Source organism: Telopea speciosissima, chromosome 8, assembly GCF_018873765.1.
Source record: "Telopea speciosissima isolate NSW1024214 ecotype Mountain lineage chromosome 8, Tspe_v1, whole genome shotgun sequence".
NCBI classification, from domain to species: Eukaryota; Viridiplantae; Streptophyta; class Magnoliopsida; order Proteales; family Proteaceae; genus Telopea; species Telopea speciosissima.
The window spans coordinates 28,681,705-28,689,184 of NC_057923.1; the positions used below are offsets into that span (position 1 = coordinate 28,681,705).

The window sequence follows — 7,480 nt, forward strand, 5'->3', positions numbered from 1 at the left end:
CATCTGAGTGGTCACAGGTGATGTCTAAGTTCCAGGGCCTCAGTACTCAGATCACTGATATGGCGACCAGGATGGATCGAGGCTTCTCGTCTTTTGAGAGTAGAGAGGGATCTATGGAGCGATGCCTAGACTTTTGGGATACATTCTACCAAGTTGACTTGCGCCAGTCTCAGCCTCCACCGAGTGATTTACCACCGATAGAGTAGTACTCCAGCCAGCTTCCATATGCTCCAGTCTGAACTGTCACTATGTAGTTCTAGCTTTTATCTCACTTTATAGATTATGTAGTAGGTTTCTTCTTTTTTTTTTTTTTTTTTTGTCTGCTTGTGTAAATTGAAAGTGGTACTTTCAATCAAAGTTTTTGTAGTGGGTCAGCCACAGTTATCTTTCAATTAATGTAATTATGCATCTTTATCTTTTAATTACATCCACCTCCCCTGTAACTTTTACTTTGTTACATGTTTTAATGTTGGTAGCTTATTATTCCTATTCTGCATCCCGTGAATGTAAGAAGAGCCTCAAGCTCTGATACCAAACTCTTTCACACCCCAAACCACCCCTGGGAGGATTAGGTAGGTGACCCAAATTACATAACGGCAATCCGCCAAATCCCACGGATCTAGAAGCAGTTAATACATTCACGGTCCCACATTCGTCACATTACTACAAGTAAGATCAGAGTGCTGCAGATAAACTACAATTATAATAACAAAAGAGAAAGCGTAGCGATACGGGAATGATGGTGATATATATACATGTATGTTCTGATACATTCCCAGTACGACCCACACACTGAAAAGACAAAGCTGACATATACATAAGCAAAAGAAAAGTACATATATATACAGGGCGAGATAACTCAACAGCAAAAAGGAAAGAAAAAACTAAACCAGAAACAGAAACGGGGATAAACTCCTATCAAAAATAAAAAGGAGTCCCCAAGATAAAAGCATCAGAAATGCCCCTCACTTATCTTCATCAATAACCACTGAGAACGCCCGCATCATCGGTACGACCTCCGTCGGGGTCCACACCAATAGCAGAATAATCACAAGGGCTCTCTCCTCCTCATAATAAGCCGCCATGCCACAGCGGCATCCACCTACAGAATCATCTAGTAGAAAAACATATATAACAGAGTGTGAGCCCCACTGAGCTCGTGAGCAAAACATATCATCATGCATGCATATGCAACCACATTCCACATGATCCTACATGATATGCAAGTCCAGATTATTTATTAGCCACCTAACAATACAACTAAGTCAGGTCAGTGCTACTACAATCCCCAATACATGTATCCATGGTGTGGGCTTGGTTACCCTTTCCCGCGATACACCCAGTGAGTTGTCGGAGAGAACCAGCCGGCTCCAGCATCTCCCTACCCAGGTCAGCCCAACCGGCCCTCTAGATTGAAATTGTGAGGTAACCGACTCAATATTAATTTCACCTTTCGGTGCTTCCCGACATGTAATTCGAGGATAAACTTTATGTGTCATATAGCCAAGATTCACCTATTGGTGCTTCCCAAGCTTGTAGCCCGAGGCTTCCCGACATATTTGCCCTGGGGCATCCCAGGTGTGCTGATGCTTCCCAGCGTAAACTCCCGAGGTTTTACGGTAGTCCTCACAACTATCTAACATCTTAACCTCTGTTGGCAACGGTACATAGCACGGGTGATGAAACTCTAGCCCCATGTCTATATGGCATCGTATAAGTCGAGCGGTGTCAACCGTATCCCATACTACGGGCTACCACCGGCCTCATTTCCAAGCCGACTACGGCATCTAGTCTATCAATCACATTCATCATGATAAATTCAAGTAGTGTTGATCAACAATCACATGATGTGTACTAATTGAGAATTTTTAATTGAATAAGTAACACACCATCATAATTAAAGAATTTAAATTGCCGGCATAATTAATATTGTTACACGTACATACATGATAACATTTCACTCACTTGGGTCTGGTTCTAGGAATTCAGTTGTAGTTTCAGTTCCGACTACAGTTTGCCTGTAGGCCTCGAGCGCGGGATCAAACCCCAGATGTAAATCAGAAATATGTCATTTAATATTCCGAATTATTTTTGGATGTCCTAGGGTTGATCTAGGCTCACTGGGTTGACTCGATCCACAATTGGTCATCACTTGGAAATCTCTGGGCCTTGCACTGGGCCTTAGGCATATGTCTCGGTGCATCATCCAGAGTTTGTGGTCTAGGGGTAAAATGATCATTTGTCACATTAGTACATGTCCCTAGGTTATTCAAGCTTCACAGTACAGTCCCCAACTTGACAGTGCTGCAGGACCTTCACATACATGTGGACTGATGTGGGGAGGGGCATTTTGGTCATTTTCCCCCTTCCTACACTGATTTATGGCCTATGGGTGAAGATCCCCAAATCAGATCAGCAATCCAGCAAGATTTCATTCACTGTGCGATGTCTCTGGGTGATGTCTGCATCGCCTAGTGCATCGCCCAGAGATTGCAAAACTGGAATCAGGCTGAGATTCCAAGGTTTTTTATCATAGGCAGTGCATGGATCATCTCCCTATGCATGTTAGGTCATCTTGGACCCCCAGGGGTATACTTTGCACTGGTCTTGGTGGATTTTCACCTGGGCCCACCACTTGGCTGCCAGGAGCTGCCCAGACAGCCCAGTGAATAGTAACCCAGCATATCTTCAGTTGCAAATCATGGTTTTGACTACATGCAAGGCTAGATTCATGTTTATTACAATGATCCAAGGCTGTTACAGCACTGGGTAAGGTTGCATGCAGTTAGGGCACACTAAACTGAGCCCAGACTGCCTGTTCTTGGTGTAACAGGGCAGTGCAGCCTGGGTTTCGGTCTCAGATGCAAAACAGATGTGAAAAACATAATAAAATGCTCAGATCCTTCATGCATCATGTTTGCATGTTGGATCTGAGATGGTCCATGGCAGCCCCCAGCTGTTCTGGGTTGCCAATGGTTTGAAATCCATCAAAAACACAGAGAATCATGAATAAGAATGGTAAACTGTAAGGCAGCAGGTAAGGGCAGGGATTTTATACCTGCATAAGTCTAGGGCTGCACGAATCAGGGTCTTGGAGGTAAGGCTGCTCTCTTCGTCCTTCTCTTTCTCTTTTCTTCTTCTTCTCCTTCTCTTTTCTCTCTTTTCTTTCTTCTCCTTCCCTCCACAGTTTCAATAGTGCCAAGAGCTCTAAATGAGCCTAAGGCACACCTATTTATAGCCCAACCCATAACTAGGGTCTGTTTGGCTGCTAAGGCCCCTTTTGAAAATACATTTTTAACCTGATTCTTTGCTATTCTGGGTACTTAGGTGGGGTCCACAGTGATCCAAGGGTATGAGGTGGTCCCTCAGACTTCCCTCAACCTATGGAGGGTGCCCATGTCCAATATGGGTGGTCCCCACAGATCAAATCATGGAAAAACTGCTTTTTCCCACTTTGGGCGATGTCTCTGAGTGATGTCTACATCGCCCAGTGCATCGCCCAGAGATTTCAGCAAGGCTGATTCTCTGTGGGCTTGCACAGGGGTTTGACTCAGGGTCAGGGCCTTGCACCCTTATGTCACTCAGGGCATTTTAAACCTATTTTCGGGGGTGGGACCCACATTTATGGAGAGGAGAGAGAATACCTAGTGTTCAAGCAGTACATTATGCTGTGGGCCAAGCAACTGCAGGGATCAACAATCCATCTTCTGACAGGTATGTAGGAAGACATCCTCAGGGTTTCTTCATCAATTTCAATCACTTGAGTGATACTCCACAGTGTGCTTGGATGCCATGTCAGGGGTTCCTGTCCTTCAGTCAAGATTCCAGTCAGTCAAGGCCAGGGTTTGACAATTAAACCATCCATGAGCTAGGGTAAGCGCTCCATTAGCAACATTGGGTTCCAAGGGAACCCTAGGCTAAAACTGAACTCCACAAATGCCATTAAATTCAAAATTAGAGAAGAGGAAGGGAGAGATTTGAGAGCTCTTACCTAAGCAAGGTGAGCCAATGATGGCCCCTCCAAGTGGGAAGACCTTCCCTCCTTCTTCTCCCTTTTCCCTTCTTCCTTCCTTTTCTTTCTCTTCTCCTCTTGAATGATCGGTCCTTAGGTTGGTGGAATGTTAAATGAGCCAATAAATGTCTTAGGTTCTATTTATATGAAGTGGTCACTTAGGGCCTGTTTGGCTGGGCCTTAGTAACCATGGTTCTAGTTAAAATAGGTTTTGGGCCTTGTGAGCCCACAATCAAGGTCCAACAATTGCAAGGGAGGTTAGGAGTAGGGTCCACCATGTCCGGAGACATGGTCATCATGTCTAGAACACGGGGACATAGGTCCCACACAAGGAAACACATGAACAGGCCCAATAGCACAAACGAATTATCAGTTGGACTCACTAATAGTGGGTCCAATCGTAAATCTGTTGCAGCTAAAAGGGCTGAAACATGAAGAAAAGTCTCGGGGCTTAAGCCCGCACTTCAAGGGCTTAAAGGGGAGGATAAACCACATATTAATAGGTTAGTAACTTACCCCTCGCCCATCACAGTGTGTCCCCCGTGATTTCGAAGAGCTTCCTCACTGTGATACTGACCTCATCAATGAGCAAAGTGTCGATATGGCATGACACAGGGTGTTCCCTCTGGTACTACTTGCTCCTAGGGCTTGTACTAGGAGGGTAGTCGACGAAGTCACCATCGATGAATTTCCCCCACTCCCGATTGAGGAACCTTTTCTCGACAGGCAAATCCATACTAAAATCAATGACCTTGTAGTTGGGCTTGACCATCATTGATAACAGCTCACAGGCATACAAGGCAGCTGTATCTACAAGTCACGAGGAAGAAATAATAAATAATTAGGATCTCGGGTGTGGGTATAACAGAGACCATTACTTCTATACCTTCAATACACAGTGTTGCAGCCTTTGCTTGCCTTGGAACAATACAGTAAGACCAAAGGATGAGAGGAAATGAAGAAGTGGAAGGAAGATTGCACAAGCTCTACCTTCAGCCTTCATTATGTTCATTCAAGACTAATGAGCACAGAAGAAGCTTAGAGAGAAATTAACTCCAACTTGCATGGAGGTTAAAATTGTAAGGCTGTTGAAGATGGAGAATCGAACATGAAACTATTGCAACACTGCTAGAGATAGAGAAGATGAAGCGGTAAAGAGAAAGAGGTGAAGTATTGAAGAGTTACAGAAGATTGCACAAGCTCTTCGGCCTTCGTTGTGTTCATTCAAGACTAATGAGCACAGAAGAAGCTTAGAGAGAGATTAACTCCAACTTGCATGGAGGTTGAAATTGTAATGCTGTTGAAGATGGAGAATCGAACATGAAGTTGCTGCAACACTACTAGAGACGGAGAAGATGAAGCAGTAAAGAGAAAGAGGTGAAGAATTGAAGAGTTACAGAAGAAATCGTGATCATGAAGAAACCCGTATTTAGTAAGACTTAAGGACTAAGGAGTAAGTGAGTCTAAGGCTTTAAGGCACTAAGGGTTAACCGTCAACTTAGAGTCTTAAACCATAAAAACTCTAAACCCTAAACCAACGGATCTAACCGAATTCAAACCGAACCAAATTATAAAGACATTTTTAGATCCAATACTTAACCATACTAAATTGGTCTGGTTTGGTTCAAGTTATTCGATTAGGATCTGGATCCGGTATTTGGTTCCTGATTACACATTGACACCCTTACCTTAACGGGATAAAGATCCTCTCCAATTCTTTAATCTGGCAATACCTGGCAATGCTACCTTCACTGTACGACACGTGGCACAAACAGATCTAATGGCCAAGAATGGTTTGCACCATTTCATGAAACTCTACCCGTTTTGGCAACCAAATCCTCTCAACCCGAGTAGGTAAACCCAAAAAACATAGAAAAAAAGGAAACACTCTCAAATTGCAGATCTCTTGGTTCATCTTCTTCCTTTCTTCCCACCATTGGAGAGCTTCAGAGGTTACACCAGATCTACTTTCCTGAGATGGGTATTGGCTTTCGATGAATTTGGTGAACCTTCTTTATTTTTGCTTCTATTTCTTTGAGTTTCTGTTCTGATATGTCAATGGATTTTTGTTCTACTAAGTTGACTTCCTTATCATCATAGCTCTTCTTCTCTACCTCAATCTCTAAATCATCCTTTTCATCTTCTCCTTCCTCCTCTCCATCAGCTTCAATTCCATCATCATCCATCCATAATCTTCGAGGAGAATTGAAGCCAATAGACGCATCAAGCTCCTTACAGTATTCATCAGAAACTCTATGCAAATTTGATCTTGTTTTCCTCATCTGAATCTGGTTTTCCTCAATTGAATCAACAGACATACTTAGCTCCTTACAAGATTCACCGCTAAATTTTTTCAATTCTGATCTCGTCTTCCTTATCTGAAAGAGGCTTCTGTCATTCCATATCTTCCTCTTTGCAGTCGTTCCACCAATCTGATGCTTCAACCGCGTATAAAATAGAAGCCCTTTATCATCACCACCGCCTTCCTTAGAATTCTCTTCGCCATTGAAGACCTTATCCCACCTTTGACTACATCGCACTTCATTCTAATCTCCTAAACAAATCCAGCAACCACAGAATTCCTAGCCGCTACTTCTTCGTGTAATAACATCCATCTTTACTCTTCACTCTCTCACTCTATGAGCGCATTAATAGAATAAACAAAACAGAAGAAGCTTTAAGCTGAAGAATTAAAGGTCGGTGTTGAGAGAACAGGAAATTCCTTGGAGAGGATTATGTTACAAGGGTCGAGTTGCTTTTCTCATCAAAATTTGTAAGAGTAAAAGAGGAGATGAATTTGGTGGGTTTGAATCATGAATGATTTGCTTCTTAGCTCACTTTGCATCAAAGGATTTATGCGAGTTCTCCTTCCAAAGCACCCAAAAGTCACAGAGACCAGAGACCAAACACCATACACCGTTAATGAGGAACATGCCACTTCAAAATATAAAACGAGAATGCAGAGTCAATTGTTGCAAAACAATAAGAAGGAAAGTAGATCTGATGTAACCTCTGCAGCTCTCCAATGATGGGAAGAAAGGAAGAAGATGAACCGAGAGATCTGCGATTTGAGAGTGTTTCCTTTTTTCTACTTTCTGTGTTTTTTGGGTTTTCCTACTCGGGTTGAGCAGATCCGGTTGCCAAACAGGTAGAGTTTCATGAAATGGTGCAAACCATTCTTGGCCATTAGATCTGTTTGTGCCATGTGTTGTGCAGTGAAGGTAGCATTGCCAGGTATTGTCAGATTAAAGAATTAGAGAGGATCTTTATCCACCTTAACGGCCTTAAGACATACATTACCCTCTTGATGCTCCTACTACGTTGTGCACGATGGAAATATGCCTTACCCCCTTACGTCTGATCTATGTACTATTACAAAGAAAAAACTGCATTTACTTAAAATGTTTCCCTCCTCCATGAGCGTGCCCAATCTCCTTCCGCCTTGAGCGTGCTATCTCCTCCTTCCTA

General features: G+C 43.1%; 1 long non-coding RNA gene across 1 annotated transcript; it reads right to left on the minus strand.

Annotated features, from left to right (window-relative positions):
• Window positions 1-473: 473 nt before the first annotated feature.
• Window positions 474-6,215, minus strand: LOC122672842. Its single transcript, XR_006334491.1, has 3 exons — window positions 5,981-6,215; window positions 790-792; window positions 474-486 (listed from the first exon to the last, which is right to left on the minus strand). It is a non-coding gene; the product is annotated as an uncharacterized LOC122672842 (long non-coding RNA).
• Between the last annotated feature and the right edge of the window lie 1,265 nt (window positions 6,216-7,480).